The 9,410-nt window shown below is 49.4% G+C and overlaps 1 protein-coding gene across 1 annotated transcript in view; it reads left to right on the top strand.

The window, feature by feature from the left end:
* Window positions 1-9,410, top strand: part of SORCS2 (sortilin-related VPS10 domain containing receptor 2) — a gene marked incomplete at its 5' end in the record, with an annotated part of 427,091 nt that overhangs the window by 154,216 nt on the left and 263,465 nt on the right. The gene's annotated exons all lie outside the window — the stretch shown is intronic.

Consider the following 9,410-nt stretch of genomic DNA (forward strand, 5'->3'; position numbering starts at 1 on the left):
TTTTGCCAGCCTGGTCCCAACGGATTGGAAATCATTCAGTGGAGAGTCTACCTTCCCCCGCCCTGTCTGGAACTAGGCTCCTTCTTGAAAGCTTGTAAACCAGTCACTTTTTGCCTGTATAGACATCCCCATTTTGGGTAGCCAATGTCTAAGTTGCCCATCCCTGTCAACCCTGTGTACTGAGGGGGGGCGGAATGATCCTCGTTGTAAAGATTTGTTCCCTTTTTTGAGCTACTGCATCCATAAGTATGGGTAAAGCTCATCAAATTGTAGCAAGCTACTCTTTTTTTCCCCCTCTTCTTTATTCTTTTAGTCGAGTTTTGATCATCCAGCCATCGAAGCCAGGTCAAGTGGGTGCTATCTGCAAGTATGGGTGTTCTTGTGCATCTCCCCTCACTTCATCTCATCTGGACGCTTCACTCTCCACTCTAGTCCTCTGTGGCCATGTCACTGCCTCTGGGCCCCAGGGTCCCGACAGTTTGGTTTTGAATTTTCGGGAGCTGGAGAGTCAAATTCAGGGCACCTGTCTCAGAGAAGGGTCTATGTCTGGTTTAGGTGCCAGTCGTTGCTGACCACCCTTGGCCGTGCCGGTCTTGCAGACACACCTTTCTTCATCTCCATCTTCCTGGTTCCTGTGCGTGTGTCTGTTGTATTCTCCGAGTTACCCAGAAGCGATGAAGACTAGGGCCTACCTACGCTGAAACAGCCCCCTTAATATTTTAATGAGAAAGCTCTATTTCCAAGGGAACCATATCCTCAGGTACAGGGATTGGGTCTGACACATATTTGTGGGAAGGGCACACAAGTCAACCCACAATAAATGTAAAAAACAATGCTCTGTGCAAGTTTGCCTCATAAATTATAATTATTCATAGTTTGATGTATTTCCCACTGTAGAATTATCAATGCATTTGAATTGTGGTGTTGGAGGAGAATATTAAAGTACCATGGACTGCCAGGAGAACAAACAAATCTGTGTTGGAAGAAGTACAGCCAGAGTGCTCCTTAGAAGCCAGGATGACCACACTTTGTCTCTCATACTTTGGGCATGTTATCAGGAGGGACCAGTCCCTGGAGAAGGACATCATGCTTGGTGAAGTGGAGGGTCATCCAGTGGGAATGTGGATCCAGCCCACCATGCAGTGTGCACTGGGAGCGTGGTTGAGCCTCAGAGGAGGGGGTACCCAGGCTTGTCCCGGGGGATGCTGGGATAGGTTCTCAGAGAAGGGGACTTAGGTGCTGGCTTCTGAGGGATGGGTAGAGAGATGACACTCGGGAGGTAGGCATTTCTTAGAATAACCCACCATTTGAGATGAAAAGGGCAGCGTTTCCCCAAGGACAAAGTTCAGAAGGGTGAGGGAAGGAGAAAGGGAGACCGGAAACCCAGGGTGGAAGCGGAATGAGTGAGGTGTTACATTGTGAGAACTACAATCAAAGACATGATACAAAATGTGTGTTAGTAGTTGCATGGGCAACTGATCTGTGTACACCTTCCCGATTCTCTGTTACAAGTGTTTGTAAATGTCCAGGCAGAGCAGGGGCCGTGGCTCACAGGCCGGGAAACTCCTGTAGTGTGACAGAGCCTTGTGGTGAGCAGCCCGACTGGTGCCCGAGGTGGGCTTGTTTTCTGCTGCTACTGTATCAAATGACCCAAACGCAGTGGCTCACAGAAGCTCAGCTGTGCTCTTGTGCAGTCTGAAGGTCCTCGGTCCCGCCCCAGTCTCACCAGGTGTGGGCAGGGCTGGTCCCGTACTGAGGCACCCACCCACAGTCCTTGGCTCCTGGCCCCTTCTCCATCCTGGAAACGGTGACATTACCTCTCTCTGGCCCGTCTTTGTCTATCATCCTCTGAGCAAGTGTTGGCGTGTCCCCCTCGCCCCGATAATCTAGGATAGCCCCCAAGGCCAGGTTCTGAATTGCTTACAGCCATAGCAGAGTCCTGTGCAAGTGAGGTAGCACATCCTGGGGACCATCATTCTGCACCCAGCGATGGTGGCCACTAGGTTGTTTCCTTGTCTCTGGCCAACTGGAGACTGACCACCAAACTGGTGACAAGACAGAACACAAGATCCCAGGACATGTGGTTGGACAGTCGGATCCTTCCAGCTTTCTTGTGTCAGGGAGCCACTGGGCAGATGTCGATGAGCAATCATGAAGGAAAGCCATCTCTCCCACACCCTGGGGGAGAGGGAGGGACTGCTGGGGTGCCCATATCTACCCTCCACAGAAGAGGGTAATGGGCACGTCTGGGGCCATGGGCTTTGAAGGATGCATAGGTCAGTCTCTCTGTCTCTCTGTCTGTTTGTCTGTCTCTCCCTCCCTCTCTGTCTCTTGCTGTCTCTAGCTCTCTCCCTTTTTGCCTCTGTCTGTCCCTCTGTCTGTGCGTCTCTCAGTTTTTCTCTCTACTCCCCATCTCTCCCCCTCTCTGTCTTTTTGTCTGTCTGTTCTCTCTGTTTCTGTCTCTCCTCTCTCATCTTCCCCATCCACTGTCCAACACCCTGCCCTTGCTCTGACCTCTGGTCCACCTCATGGTTCACACTGGACTGGACTGGGTGTTTGGGGGTACCTGGGGGAGCTGTGTGTGATGGTTGAATTGCAGTTTCCTTGCTGTTCTGGGTCCCCATGTCTGCAATGTGGTCCCTGGGGGTGGGCCTGGAAGCGGGGCTTCATTACCCATCATCAGCCAGATGACGGCACAGTAAGGGCAGTTTGTGTGTAGTGGGGTGAGCTCCCAGATCAGGGACGTCTCTTTGTTCGGGGATACTGAGCCTCAGAGGCACGGGTCACAGCTGGTGGGAGGCAGAGCTGGGCTAAGACCACCCATCGCTAACATGATGCCTCCTTCTTTGCCCCTTTGGCTTCCTTGCCTCTCCCCTCTGATGTGGAGTTGTGGGGTCATACCAGAAACGTCAGTGTCCAGAGGTCCAGCAGGGCTGCCTGGGAGTGTAGGGTGCTACTCAAGCATTGTACTGTGGGTTGAAGGATTCTTACAGACCTCAAGAGCCCCCAGAGAATGTGGCCAGAGTCCCGGTCCTACTGAGACAAATTCCCAGACAGGCATTTTCACAAGCACTGAGTGGTTGTGGTTGTCTGACCCCACCCCAGAGCTGTGTCAGAGGGTGGCCCTTCCTCCGTCCTGGCCCCCCAGCCTGGTTCCAGCTGAGATGGGAGTTGCCTTACCGGGAGATGGCCCCCAACCCTGTGTCCAGCTGTGATTTCCTTGAGGAATGCCCTCCCCCCCCAGGGCTGTGGAGACCCCAGACTGTCAGCCATGCCACAGCAGGGGACCGAGGGGGGTCATCAGGGCAGAGCGGTTTGTCTGAGTTGCTTCATTGGGGCGGGGGTGGCGGAGTCCGAAAGAGCCCCTTGTGGTTGTGAGGCTGCTCCACCTGTACCCTGTCCTCTGTGAGATGGGACAGCCCCTGCCTGCCTCATGGACCTGTGGGATTCAGGAGAAGAATTCACAGTGGAGTCCATCCTCTCCCCACTCTGAGGCAGCAGCCGCAGAACTCCCCGGTTATGTGCTCTGCGTGGGGTTGGCTAGAAGCCTGGCCGCTGGGCACGCTGGGCACGCTGGTTGTCTGTCTTTACTTTTCTGAGGACACATTTTCAGGGTCTTGCAGATATTTCCTGAGACTGCAGAGGGCAGGGACTCCACCACGTGGGTGCCTTGTAAGTTCATCAGGGAGCCTCATGGAAGTCTCAGGAAGTAGGGTAAGGTGTAGCACCAGCTCTCCGCGGCGGCCTTGATGGTCTCCCTGGACGCATCTCTGTGGAGCCACTCCTGGGCCTTGTGCATGATGGAAGTGCACAGCTCACACTTCTGCTGGGTGGGCATCCCGCCAGCAAGCAAGAGATTAGCCAGCTTCCTGGTGAGATCCCTGGTGGGCCACGTGGGAGGCCCCACCCCGAACAGATCCTGTTCTTTAGATCGAGAACCCTGGGAATCCAGGGGTCGACAGAGGGTGAGCGCGGTGCAGGCCTGGGTGGGGGTGGTGCCCCGGGTCCCGAGGAGCAGGCTCAGGATGGCCTAGAGGCTGTGGTCCACCAGCTTCTGACATCGGGGAGCCACTCACAGCGTTTTCTCAGGGCCGCCAGCACAGCCTGCTCTCCGCTCTGGGCTGCTTGGTCCTGAAGGCCTCCTGGGCCACCTTCAGGTACAGTTCACAGCTCAGGGTCTGGGCGGTGGGCTGGTTCCAGAAGGTTGTCCAGCACTGCTCTACCGCCCCGCACCGTGTGGCCACCTGCAGGTCCTGGCACATCTCAGGGGAACTCCCGGAACGTTCTGGGCTGGCGGTGATGCGGCCGGTGGCCAGAAGGCCGTGTAGCAGCAGCTACGTCGGCAGCATGATGTGTAGAGTGAAGGGGCCTCTGCCTCGGGCCAGCCAGGCACTGCCACCGGACTCCTCCCATGCTAATGACTCCTCCCACACCACCTGACTCCTCCCATGCTAATGACTCCTCCCACACCACCTGACTCCTCCCATGCCAATGACTTCTCCCACACCACAGGACTCCTCCCACACCTGACTCCTCCCCCTCCACTGACTCCTTTCACAGCTCCTGACTCCTCCCACCCCACTGACTCCTTTTGTACTACCTGACTCCTCCCACAACACTAGACTCCTCCCACACCACCTGATTCCTCCCACACTGCTGATTCCGCCCCACACAACTGAGACCATCCATGTCACCTGCACCAGCCTCTTCCTGCTGCTCTGCTTCTGAGCCCTGGGGGCTCCCTCCAGCATACCACCTTCTCCCATAGAAACTCTCCCACCCAGCTGACCTTCAGAAGCACAGGAGGCTTCACTGGACTGGGTCCCTGCAGCACACTGCCCTGCTCTGACTTGTCCTGTCTGGACGGTCCATGAGCGCATGCGTCCTTTTTATTTACTGGCTTGTATGTGTGTTGATCTACTTACTTTTTTGCACATTTCTTCCCATCATCCTCTGGTTATTGTTTGTTCATTAGAAGAGACACCATAGGACGGCCTAGGAAGGTTCCCCGATAAGAACTTTCATGTCCCAAAGGACACACCAGCTTCCCAACCATAATACTCATGGGGACTCAGTGCCCACAGTTTTTATTGGGACGTCTCATTCCAGAATTTATTTAATCGCTGGTCCCTCTGTCTGGAGTCAGGCAGTAGGTAATGCTGAGGGAGCATGGGATAGGCTTTCTATCCTGAGCGGTCATGTGTTCTTCCTTATAGTCTTCCTTATTAGTTAGGGATGATGGTTTGGAGTTTTTCCTAAATTACAAGAGTTCTAAGGATTATCACTCATACGCTTTCATTGTTGTGAGCTGTGCAGTCAGCTGTGACTCATAGCGACCCTGTGCACCACAGAAGGAAACACTGTCTGGTCCTGGACCAACCTCAGATTGCTACAACCACTGTGCTAATCCATCTCGTTGGGGGGCTTCCTCTTTTTTGCTGACCTTCCACTTTACCAAGCATGATGCCCTTCTCCAGGGACTGGTCCCTCCTGAAACTATGTCCAAAGTACAAGAGATGAAGTCTCACCATTCTGGCTTCCAAGGAGCACTCTGGCTGTACTTCTTCCAAGACAGATTTGTTGATTTTTCAGACACTGCATCGTACATACGTTCAATCTTCTTTGCCAACATCAGAATTTTTCTCTGGTCTTCCTTGTTCTCATGTGCATATGAGGCGATTGAAGATATCACGGTTAAGCACACTTTAGTCCTCAGACTGATATCTATGCTGTTGAACACTTTAAAGAGTTTTTTTTTGGAGCAGATTTGCCAAGTGCAATATATCACTTGAGTTCTTGACTGATGCTTCCATGAGCAGTGATTGTGGATTGGAGTGAAATGAAATCCTTGACAACTTCAGTCTTTTCTCCATTTAAAGTTAGTTATTGGCCCAGTGGTGAGGATTTTTGTGTTCTTTACATTAAGATGGAAGCCATACTGAAGGCTGTGTTCTTTGGTCTTCATCAGTAAGTATTTTGAGTCCTCTTTGCTTTCAGAAGGCAAGGTTGTGTCATCTGCATATTGCAGTTTGTTAATGAGCCTTCTTCACATTCTGATGCCATGTTTTTCTTCATAGAACCCAGCTCTTTGGATTATCTGTTCAGCATAAGATCGGATAAATATGGTGAAAGGATGCACCCTTGTTTGACACCACTGCTGACTTTTAACCACACAGTAGTCCCTTGTTCTACTCGAACAACTGCCTCTTGGTCTGTGAACAGTTTTTCATTGAGCACAATTAAGTGTTCTGGAATACTCATTCTCAGCAATGTTGTCCATAGCTTGTCATGATCCACACAGTCAAAAGCCTTTGTGTAGTCAATAAAGCACAGGTAAACATCTTTCTGGAATTCTCTGTTTCAGCCAAGATCCATCTGACGTCTGCAATGATATCTCTCATTCCACATCCTCCTCTGAATCTGCCTTGAATTTCTGGCCGTTCCCTGTCGATGTACTGTTACAACTGTTTTTGAATGATCTTCAACAAACTTTTATATGCTTGTGATATGAATGATATCATTTTATAATTTCCACAGTGTGTAGGGCCAACTTTCTATGGAATGGGCACAAATATGGATCTCTTCTAGTTGGTGGGCCAGGCAGCTGTCTTCCAGATTTCTTGCTGTAGACCATTGAGGGTCTCCAGTGCTGCCTCAGTTTCTTGAAACATTTCAATTGGGATTCCGTCAACTCCAGGAGCCTTGTTTTTTTGCTAATATCTTCAGTGCAGCGTGGATTTCTTCCTTCACTAACTGTATAGGAGGGCTGGAATTGACTATGCAGTTCAAAGTGACCTTTCAGATCATCTTTACTGAGCCTTTAGAAGCACCAAATTCTGGTTTCATTCATTTTTTTCTGTTGTTTTTCTAGTCTCGATCTTAATCATTTCTGCTGTGGTCTTTATTATTTCCTTTCTTCTGGTAGTTTTGGGTCCCTTGTGCTTTTCCTTCCTGTTTCCTTAAGTTGTACAATTAAGGTTCTGATTTGGAATCTTTATTTTTCCTGAGGTAGGGATTTGTTACTAGGAATCTCCCTTTGAGCCCAGCCTTCACCGAGTCCCCTAGGTTTTGGTGTGGTGTGTTCTCACTCTTACTTGGTTGTTAGAAATGTTACGTTTATTCCTCTCTTTATATTGGGTATGACTCACTGTTTTTTTAAAAGTTTTCATGCATCCCCCTCCCTCAGAGTCTTTTCCTGACTGCTAATGATTTGTAGTTCACTCTATTATGGTGTGAAAGGTGCTCAGTCTTTGTTAACTGGTTGGGATTGGCTTTGTGCCCTGACAGATGATCCATTCTGGACAATAATCCATGTTCACTGGAGAACAGTGTGAGTTGTGCTGCCTTTGGGTGAAGCACCCTATGTTTGTCTCCTAAGTCTACTTGGTTCATTGTATTCTTTAAGTCCTCGAACTATTTTGTTTTCTCTTTAATATGGTATATAATTTTTCATACTTACTTTTCTAAAAAAAGCTTTTTATTGTGAATTGAGTGCAGGTTTACCAAGCAGATCATCAGTTTTACAGCCAACAAATTCTATACTTTGCTTCATTGTGGTTGTGTTGTTGTTATGTGCTGTGGAGTTGGTTCCGGCTCATAGCGACCCTGCACAGGGTTTCCGAGGCTGTAAATCTTTATGGGAACAGAAAGCCTCATCTTTCTCCTGTGGAACAGCTGGTAGTTTCGAACTGCTAATCCTGAGGGTCGCAGCCAGATTCGTAACCACTACGCTACTAGAGCTCCTTCATTACATGGTTGCAATCCCCTCCATGCACCAACAGTTAACAGCATTGACCTCTATTCACTTTAATCCCTGAATTCCTCCTGTGTCTCCCGCCACCCCCATCTGTCCTCTGCGAAACTCCCTTTGGTTGTATATTGCCTGCCCCATCACCCATTTCAACACGTGTCTACCCTCCAGTGCATGTATAAAAAACACCACACAGGGATACATAATTGTTTAAACAACCACAGGGCATATTGTGGAAGACAGACTCCTGGCTGCCAGCACACAGCCTTTCTCTTCCCATGAGTCCAGAGTCCTCAGCTGCTCCCTCTCTCCATGTCCCCATCTCTGCCTCCATCTCAGGTGTTGCTGCTTCTCTGGATAAGGTCCCACATTCCGCTTGTGCTCTTCTCCCTTGATGGTTCTAGGGTCCTCTGTTCTTAGACTGTAAGATTACCTTTTTTTATATAACCTCCCTTTTGTTACATAACCTTTATATAGTTGTGACAATGACAATTAGGTATGATAACAACTATTAACTATTGAATCAGTGAACTCTGTTCCCATCTCCTTTCACCAGACCCATCTAAACAAGATGAAAACTATTCAGTGGGGATTCTACCTTCCCCTGCATGCTCTGCAAGTAAACACCCTCTTGAAAATTTGTAAGCCAGTCACTTTGTGCCTTTATAGCAACCCCCGCTCCCATTTTAGGTAACCAGTATCTAAGTTGCCCATCTCTATCAACCCTGTATACAGAGGGGATAGGTTTGATCCTTAATGTGAAGACTCCTTCCCTCTCGGTTGGTATTTTGAGCTACTACGACAGCACTTAACAACAACATCCATAAGTATAGGTCAAGTTCATCAAATTGTAGCAATTTACACTTGCTTCCTTTATCAAATTTCTTTATCTTCCTCTAGTCGAGTAATGGAGTCCTGGTGTGGCGCTGTGGGTTAATGCACCAGACTTCAAAGCTGTTTGAACTGCAAGGTCGGTGGTTCAAGGTCACCAGCTGCTCCTTAGAAACCTTATACAGGGTCATTATGGACTCGACAGCACTCAACAACAACATTATGGTACTATGGGGCAAGTCAAAATATGACCTTGAGAATATTTCACTGCAACATAGAGACCATCTCAAGAACAAATATGAGGAACAGGAAACAAGATGGCGGATCAGGTGGGCAGTGTAGTGAGGAGCTCCGTCAGCAACAACACAGAATACAGGACCAAGCAGGCTCAGGGGATGGTCGCAGAACTCTGAACCACATATAAAGGACGATTTAGAAAGTTGGAAGGCTTACAGCTAGGGAAATTTGTAGCAGAAGCAAGAAATCCATTGCTTTCTAATTCAAGACGCTCAGCTGCTCCAGAAGCCACCATCTTGGGTGAGACCAAGTGGGGGAAGAATCAGAGCAGCCACGGATGCCTGACAGAACTGTGGAGATAGAGGTGTGGACATTCTTTTCTTTTAGTATCTGGTCATTGGTATCTTGCTGTCGGCACACCTACATTCTGGTGACTATAGGGGTGCCTGAGCTAGTGGGCACTTCAGCCCCACCCCCAGAGGGTTCTAATGTGCATGCACACAGATCTCCTCAAAATTTAAAGAGACAATTTCCACTTAAAACCAAAGGGCCACAACCAGCCCTGAACTGTTTATAACTAGAAAAAAGGCCT

The sequence above is a fragment of the Chrysochloris asiatica genome, unplaced genomic scaffold (genome assembly GCF_000296735.1).
Source record: "Chrysochloris asiatica unplaced genomic scaffold, ChrAsi1.0 scaffold00319, whole genome shotgun sequence".
Taxonomy (NCBI): Eukaryota; Metazoa; Chordata; class Mammalia; order Afrosoricida; family Chrysochloridae; genus Chrysochloris; species Chrysochloris asiatica.